The 9,529-nt window shown below is 41.3% G+C and overlaps 1 long non-coding RNA gene across 1 annotated transcript in view; it reads left to right on the forward strand.

Annotated features, from left to right (window-relative positions):
• The window catches only part of LOC109248589 (uncharacterized), a 91,852-nt gene extending 82,840 nt beyond the window's left edge, over positions 1-9,012 (forward strand). Inside the window, exon 3 of the long non-coding RNA XR_008422232.1 lies at positions 6,117-9,012. This is a non-coding gene — a long non-coding RNA (uncharacterized LOC109248589). The remainder of the gene's footprint in view (positions 1-6,116) is intronic.
• Positions 9,013-9,529: the final 517 nt, after the last annotated feature.

Genomic DNA, 9,529 nt, shown 5'->3' on the forward strand with positions numbered 1-9,529 from the left:
ACTTCAATTATTGAAAATCAGACGAGATCAGTCACGTTCAGGGTGGTATGGCCCGAGACAAAAATGATTAGCAGTCGATAGGGGTCAATTCAACAAGATTCTGTTTAAAGTTTTGAGTTTGATAGACTCAAAGCTATAAAGAATTGTCTCTTATAAAGAATTGTACTCTCATCAAACCTTTTTTTTAAATTGTGGTAAAATACACACGACATAAAATTTACTACGTTATAACTATGTGTAAGTGTATAGTTCAGTGATAGTGAGTATATTCACATTGTTGTGCGACCACCACCACCATCCATCTCCAGAATTTTTATCATCTTGCAAAACTGAACTTCTCTACCCATTAAACAATAACTTCCCGTTCTTCTTTGCCCACAGTCCCTGGTGACCACCATTCATTCCACTTTCCATGTCTATGAATTTACTCTAGATACTTCATAAAAGTAGAATCATACAGTATTTGCCCTTTGTGATTGGCTTATTTCACTTAGCATCATGTCCTCAAAGTTCATCCATGGTGCCCGCCCTTTTGAAGTTACAAGAGTGAGAACAAAATGTGTTTGGGGTACCTCCTTTTTCTCTATATCTCTACATAATCTTTATTATGTCTAAATATGTCAGGTTATTATTACATGTGATATTGGAGTTTTCCTTCTTTGGAAAATCTGAAGTGATAACAAAGTTGCCATTCTGCATTTAATTCATCTTTACAAGATGTGAAGAATTCTCGCATAGATTTTTTTCTTGTAATAATCATGGCCTAATTGGAATTAAATAATAAATAATTAATCAAAATTCTTTCTCCTGTTTTTTTTTTTTTTTTTTTACATTTATTTATTTTTGAGAAACAGACACAAAGTGTGAGCAGGGGAGGGGCAGAGAGAGAAGGAGACACAGAATCTGAAGCAGGCTCCAGGCTCTGAGCAAGCAGTCAGCACAGAGTCTGATGCGGGGCTCAAACCCACGAGTTGTGAGATCATGACCTGAGCCGGAGTCGGACGCTCAACTGACTGAGCCACCGAGGTGCCCCTTAATCAAAATTCTTTTAAAAAAAAAATTTTTTTTTAACGTTTATTTATTTTTGAGACAGAGAGAGACAGAGTATGAACAGGGGAGGGGCAGAGAGAGAGGGAGACACAGAATCCGAAACAGGCTCCAGGCTCTGAGCGGTCAGCACAGAGCCCGACGCGGGGCTCGAACTCACGGACCGTGAGATCATGACCTGAGCTGAAGTCGGACGCTTAACCGACCGAGCCACCCAGGCGCCCCTAAAATTCTTAAGAGCTATCTTATTCACTCACTTCACCAAACAAGTTTGCAGATACTAGAATTTTGATACTCTCTAATCTTGATTATTGTCCTTAAAATTTATACTTATTTTTTATAAACATTTGTGGACTCAAAAAGGACTTACTTTCTATCCTTTCCCAAAGTTCTCAAACTCTGCCTTAATTATTTGCACTGACTGTTAATCTATTGCCTTATTTAATTAGTTGAAAAATCTTGGGGTACCTGGGTGGCTTAATCAGTTAAGTGTCTGACTTCGGCTCGGGTCATGATCTCCCGCTTCATGAGTTCGAGCCCACATCAGGCTGTCTTCTGTCAGCAAAGAGCCCACTTCAGATCCTCTGTCCTCCTCACTCTGCCCCTTCCCTGCTTGCTCTCTGTCTCTCTTTCAAAAATAATAAACATTTGAAAAAAAGAAAAGAAAAACAGAAAATTCCTAATGATGACTTTTGTTCACAAACTTAACTTTTACAACATTAATTATTACACTATTATTATTATTATTACAATGGTAAATACACACTTTAACTGAAAGAATTTCAACATAAAACACTTGGGGAGATATTTCCACCCAAATTATACCTAGAATGCCTCCTATGTTTAAAAGTGATTGTTCAGATATTAGCAACCAATGACTTGCCTTGTTTGGATCATGGGGGTTTTATGCTGATTAGCCATGATAATAGCCTAATCTGAAATGGCAAACCTTTTCCATAAAAGGCTGGAAATGAAATACTTTTGGCTTTGTAGGCAAGCTTCTGTTGCAACTACTCAACCCTGCCACCTATCGTGACAGCAGCCAAAGACAATTATATAAAGGTATAGATGTGGTGGATCTCAATAAAACTTTATTTACACAGGGTGCCTGGGTTGGCTCAGTCCGTTAAGCTAAGTTCGGCTCAGGTCATGATCTCACAGTCTGTGGTTTGAGCCCTGCGTCTGGTTCTGTGCTGACAGCTCAGAGCCTGGAGCCTGCTTAGGATTCTGTGCCACCCTCTCTCTCTGTTCCTCCCCTGCTCATGCTCTGTCTCTCAAAAATATATAAAATAAATATTTTTAAAAAATATTTAAAAAAATAAAAATAAAGCTTATTTACAAAACAAAAGAAAAGCTAGATTTGGCTGGACGCTGATAAATTGCAGACAACTACTCCCTTTCCCACCCCCTTCCCCAACCTCACCCTCCCCAATTTGATAATTGGTCGTGCACAAGTCTGAGAATGCCAGGGTTCTCTATGAGTTGGCATTTGACTCTTCAGTCTTCCACAGGCCAAAGTTGAAACCAAATCGCAGAATTTGGCAGAACTCTTAGGCCAAACTGATGTACAGAGCTTCTAGAAAACATGCCAGTACAAGCATTATGAAACTTTTGGACAGATAAATAATTGTCAGTCTTGGGTTCCTCTGGGGAGTGGAGAGGAGGCTGGGGTAGGAAACTTTTCTTTTTCCATCCTTGTTTACTCTATGAATTGTTATCATGTGCATTTTATTACTTTAAAACAAAGTCAAGGAACATTTCCTCACTGAATGACTTGGGATACATAGAATCAGACAGTTTGATGTTTTCTATCAAATACTTGCTGTTGTGGCATTTTCTTTTTAACTAGAAGATTAGAAATTCCCTTGTGATGATAATATGTGGCAACTCTTACTTAGGTTAATATGACTTAGTCTGTTTTTTGTCACACTACAGAATCAATCTGGGGGTGGGGGTGGGGGGTGAAGGGAGACAAAAGTTACAGACGTCCAGTTATAAAATAAATTATGGGCATGTAATGTATAGCATGTGACTATAGTTAATGATACTGTGTTGCATATTGAAAGTTGTTAAGAAAGTAGATCTTAAAGGTCTTCGTTACAATTTAAAAAAAAAGTGTAACTTTGTAATGTGACAGGTGTTAATTAGACTTAGTGATCATTTCATGAGATATACAATATACAAATATCCAACCATTATGTTGTACACCTGAAATTAATATAATGTTATATGTCAATTGTACCTCAATTAAAAAGTAAAATATAATTAAAAAAAAAGAACTCACAAAGTAAAAACATATCAACCTGGAATGCTAGCTAGTTCATGTGTTCAAGATGCTATAAGAAGCATAAACAAGGAACATGTAGGACTAGATAAAGATCACAAGGCATGAAAAAGTTAATTTGGTTCATTGATTATGTTTTTAGTCTTATCACAGTGATCATATTCTTTTGTTTTTAAGTTTATTTATTTGTTTTGAGAGAGAGAAAGAGTGCATGCAGGGGAGGGGCACAGAGTGAGGGAGAGACAGAGTCCCAAGCAGTCTCCACGTACTGTCAGCTCAGAGTCTAACATGGGGCTTGATCTCAGGAGCCAACCGTGAGATCATGACCTGAGCTGAAATCAAGAGTCAGATGCTTAACTGACTGAGCCACCCAGGCTCATATTCTTGACAACAAATTTTTACCAAAAAAAGATTTTATAATTCTCGATAATACTGTGCTATAAATAAGAGTATTTATCAATAAACCTTGGAGAAATATTAGTGACTAAAGTGTCTTGAATACTTACAATGAGCCAGACATTATCTTAAGTGCTTACCATGAATTACCATAATCAACGTTCACAGCATCCCTCTAAAGTGGGTGCTAATGTTAGCCTCATTTCACAGATAATACAAAATTAGGCTTAAAGAGGTTAGCAATTTTGTCCAAAACAAAATAGGTCCAACTATTAAGCTAACAAGTTCTCAGATTTGAACTGATGCAGCCTGATTTGAGTCCTTCTGACTCTCAGCATTTGACCCAGTGAGGAGAGGATGGAGTGGAAAATTCAGGAAGCCTTTCAAATGGGCTGTGGAATGCACTCGAGGACTTCCCAGTGTAGAAGGGGTGAGAAGATGGGAAGAGTTGCAAGGGGCACCAGGGTCACCTCCCTAAATGCCACTGGCTTAGAACATGGACTGAAGTTGGCATTCCGTTTGTGACCACATGTCATTTGGGAGCAAAGGGAACACACTACTATTCAAGTTTCATAAAACTTACTCAGGTTTCAGAATTTTTCGGTGTTACTGGACGTAACACCGAAAGAGTAATTGTAATGAAAAAAAAATCATCTTTAATTCCATTCCTCCTGTAACCTAAATGTTTTAAAGTGAAAACACTACACGGCTTTTCAAAATGCTTAAGAATGCCAGTAAACACACACTGAAAAGCAGGCTGAACTTGGGTGAGGGCCAGATGTGACAAAAGAGAAGAAACAACAGGCAGGCTCGGAGGGAAGTGATGAGTGCCGAAGCCAAGGAGAGAGGAGCCAGAATATTATCTGCAGAGCATGAAGCAATGTGTGCCGCTTGCAGTGCAGCTGTAAAGAGGAAATAACGTAAACATTTCAACAAGGAGTTTCCCTCAAATCCTTGAAAGCCTTTGGGTGTCCTCTGAATGACCGAAGCCCATATAAAGATAATGTTCACAACCGAGACGGTACTCTGCTACAAACCAGGACTGTGTGAGATAAGCGGGCCAAGGAGACAGGAAGGTCAAGGGCATATGGATCGTGATGGCCCAGCAAGCTCTTGCCAACCTGTTTGAGTGTTACTCTCTTTTTACCTTTTCCTCTTTTTGGTGAAGTCTGGCTTCATAACTAAAAACAGAATACTGGAACTTGTAAATAATTTACAAATTTTACTTCCTTTTTTCTTGTCTAAGCTCCAATTCCTTCAGAGCCTGGCAACTCTACGGTCATCTCATTAATCTGGAAATCCAACGTAATTGGTCTGTGAACGGTGCCATGTATAGAAGTGTTAACACCACACTCCTCCCCAGAGGTTAAATTTGTTGGAGTGCTTAACCACCGTGTTTTAAGGTCTCAGCCATTAAATGAAATAACACATATTCAGGTTACCAAGTGCCCACCAAGAATGAAAGTACACGGCAAGCCCACAGCGACTAGGGTCTGCAGTGAACGGAAGACACTGGATGTAGTTCAGAGGTTCCTACACTCACTCTCCCTCAGAATTTCCCGAGGTTTCCTATCAAGCATATTCCAGGGCTCTTCTTCCAGAGATTCTGGTTTGAGGGGTCAGAACAAGAGACTATTTTTAACAAGCCCCTCCCCCCCCCCCCCACCATGTGCTTTTGAGATTGGGACTGGCTTTTGAGAATTACTGTTGGCAACTAATCTTTACCATCTCTGCCCCACTCCTATTACCCAGTCTTTACCCTGCCTCATTCCCCTGCTCCAGGGCCCTTCTGTCACCCTCTAGCTTCAGATTTATTCAAATGCATTACTTTGACATTTAAAGCCCTTCTCCTTCCCTTGACACTTCTGTTCTATCAGATTTTATGTTTCCAACATGCTGGCAGTTTGTAGTTCTTGATGAGCCATGGTCACTTTTCATTGTACATACTATGAACTCTTTCTTAAGTGCCCCACACTCTTCTCAACACCCACTCACCGGCCACCAACCAGCGACAGCACGCACACCCATCCCCACTCCCCCACACTGCCCACTGGAGGACCCCCACATGCCTTTCCAGTCTAGACTTCGTCACCTCTTTGATCACCATACCCCTAGTTTAGTTTGGATGCTCCTGGTAGATGCCCCTATGTTACCCTAGCGCAGGTTCTGTTAACACTTATCAGACAATCCCACTCATACACAGTTGTTAAAAATCTATTTTCCCCACTAGATTGTTAACTCTTTGTGGTCTTGCATCTCTAGAGCCTAACACAGCTTTTGGGCTACAGTAGGTTTCTCATACATGTTTATTAAATGAATAACTAAGTAAGTAACCTGATAAGGTAAACTATATGAGACATACACCATCTGCATTCTGTTCTTTCACCAGTCTCTTTTTTCTGGGCCATCTACAAAGAGGGAGAAGGGATCATGCTGGAGAATCTGGAAGGAATTGGAGAAAGCCCTGGATTCAAGTTCCAGAAAATTAGGTGAGTGTCCATCTAGTGGTGGCAGCAAGGACGGAAGCAAGATGGCCTAACCAAAGGCTTATATACATCTTATATGCAGCTGCCTGGCTGCCTGAAGAGGGGGAGAAAAGAAGGTCTCCACAACCTGCTTCTTCGGTATCTCCTTCTAATTCATTCATTTTCTCAATCCTTGCTACTCTAGCCTTAGTTCAGGTCCTTCCAAGAATATGGGCCTTTCAGTAACAGGAGCAGAAATGTATCATCCAGGCTCAACCAATACAGATACCAAAGTCCTCACCATCCTTTCCATAGCACTATTACCAGGAGCCCCCCAAGCCCATGGTAGTCAAGAGCCATTTGCTTACATGGTAACATACCTTTGGCATTCATCCACCATTGTAGTCAAACTATAGTGCATAAACATGCCCCATTAATCCCTCTTCCATCTGAGTTAATGAGCAGGATTTTATTCCTCTTATGCAAAAGGAGAAATTGTGTTAGGGGACTACTATTAGATATACCCAGTCTTGTAGAATGTATTCTCTGGTTTTGATGATTATCAAGTGTTGTAATTTTTAATGGGAAATGCAAGCATAAGTTCCAAAATTTTTAAAAGAGACTATTTATGGTAAAATTAAGTCTTCTTCTCATTCCTGGCCCATGGCTACTCATTTACCCCCTCAAGAGCAACCAACTTCTTATATGTGTCTTTCCAGAGACATTTGATGCATTTATGCTTGCATGAATGCACGTGGGTGTGCCCACAGATGTAGAACAAACATTATGAATACGAATATGATTTCTCAATGTGGTATGAACTCTATCTGGACTCTACTTTCAACTGAGGCCACTGATTTCCATATGTGCCTGCCATTCCGGGCCTCTATGACACAATGTAGCATAAAGGCTGGGGAAACGCATTTGACCGCTGGCCACCACTTCCCCACAGGCTGTCGTCTGTCTGTTGGTCAGCCTCACTTCCGCTAGTCAGGAGGTTACCCATTTTGCTGCCTACTTCCAATTTAGCCCAGATGCAAAGAAAGTAGGGCAACCTCTGTGTATTTTCTGAATCAAACACATCTTTTCAAATAAAAGAACAGCGTGCCATGGAAGAATTTCAATATTGAGGTCTGTTTTGAAATATTCAAGCAAAGTGGCAAAATGGTGAAGGTGACAGGCATCTGGAACACAGGTGGAAAAAGGGGAAAAAAATCACAACAAAAATCATATGCATATAAAGATGGATATGTACTGAAAAGCAAAAATACTAACCTCTTCCATCCCCACAATTGTGGTGGGAGTACAAATGCTTGCGTTTCATCTCTTTAAAATGATTTTGTCTGTTTCCTCTTTGTAATAATTTGATCGCACCCCTTTACCCTCGATTTCACTTTATTCACTCCATTCTTGGTCAATCCTGCCAACTTGTAGGGCTAGCCTGGATTTGCACATCTTTCCAAGATGACCATCTTGGATGGGTGAAGGGTTTTCCTTCCTCCCCTTTCTGGGCAGTACATGGTGCATTTGCTTCAGATCAGCTGCTCAACTACTATTCATGGATCTCCCATTCTGCATGGAAAGACAATTAGATAAAGAGAGGTCCCTGCTCTCCTTGGGTTGATGTTGTGGAAGAGGTTGGAGCTATAGACTCTTTCTGTCTTTTAATAGGGAAAGAAATAGGCAGACTCATAAACAAAGTGGGGGGGGGGGAATGTTACATGAATGTGACAGAGTTCAAGAAGCGGGCTACAAAAAAAAATCCCTGGTTCTCTTAAACACCTGAAATGAGGGTAAGGAGAGAGACTGAGACATAAATCTTTTTTCTGGGGAAGTTTCTCAGAATCACTGATGAAAAATTCGCCATTATGATTGTTTTCTGAGATTGCTGTCTTTATTCCCATGAATGTAGGCATTGTTCCCTCTTGGCTTCTCTGTTTACAGATTCTTGTCTCTTTGTATGTACTTTTCAAGGTTTGGGCCCCAAAGGTGTAAAAACTCTGTGTGGGGAAAAGTGAGAGGGAGGGTGTTGAGCTCAAGGGCAATTTGAAAACAAAGGGGTAAAGTGGCCAGTTTTACTGCCTGGTAAACTGGGTGAGGGGGAGGAGGTCGTGGAAGCTTCCGAGAGCCTGGAGGAGGAGGCTCCTTCTGCCACAAATGGCTATGATGGCCTCCAGGGAGATTTGAGAGATTAGGGGCCTTAATCTTCTGACCTGAGAAGTGGGGACTCTTTTCTCTCAATCTCTCTCTCTCTCTCTCTCTCTCTCTCTCTCTCTCTCTCTCTCTCTCCCTCTCAGTGACTTTCAGCAAGTGGACCCACCTCTCAACTGCTTATAACCTGGTAGGAACCTAACTAGAGAATATGCTGAATTTATTTAACTGTCTCCAAAATAAGCAGGAAATCTTGAATATTTTATTCTTAATTGTTTTAAGTTTTACTTATTTATTTTGAGAGAGAGAGAGAGAAAGAGGGTATGAGCAGGGGAGGGACAGAAAGAGGGAGAGAGGAAGCGGGGTGGAGCCTGGGGCTCAGTCTCTCGACCCGAGATCATGACCTGCGCTGAAATCAAGAGTAGGTTGCTTAACCGAGTGAGCAACCCAGGCACCTCTTGAATATTTTCAATGTAACTTTTAATATTGAGGTTTTTCAGGGTGCCTGGGTGGCTCAGTCGGTTAAGCCTCTGGAGGACTTCGGCTCAGGTCATGATTTCACGGCTTGTGAGTTTGAGCCCCTTGTCAGGCTCTGTGCTGACAGCTCAGAGCCTGGAGCCTCTTCAGATTCTGTGTCTCCCTCTCTCTTTGCCCCTCCCTTACTCACACTCTGTCTTTGTCTCTGTCTCTCTCTCTCTCAAAAATAAAATAAACATTAAAAATAAATAAATAATAAAATTGAGGTTTTGCTCTTTTACGTGTTTACTTGAGTTCTTAGCTACCGTTGTCTGCAGGTCTGAAGGAAACAATGTTAGTGCTGGGAAAACAAACATCACTGTCAGAGCAAGCATTTTGTAAAAACCACCTTTTTCCTCTTTGGTGAGCTGTTAGGCCATCAGCTGTAGCCTCAGCACGGCCACAGAGCACAGCTGTGTTTGGGGTTCTCTAAAGGGAGAGAACCAACCTTTCTTACCTGCATCCAGGGTACTAGGCGGTCTGACACTTCTAGGAGGGCCCGAGGAGGGCCAGAATGTTTATGTCGCCCACAGCACTGGGACATAATATCTGAGTGGGTAAATAAGAACTGAATAAATAGATCACACCTAAGAAGATAACTTGAGGGGCACCTGGGTGGCTCAGTCGGTTAAGCGTGTGCCTTCAACTCAGGTCAAGCCCCACATTGGGC

This window comes from Panthera pardus, unplaced genomic scaffold, assembly GCF_024362965.1.
Source record: "Panthera pardus isolate Hobbes unplaced genomic scaffold, ASM2436296v1 HiC_scaffold_15, whole genome shotgun sequence".
NCBI lineage: Eukaryota > Metazoa > Chordata > Mammalia > Carnivora > Felidae > Panthera > Panthera pardus.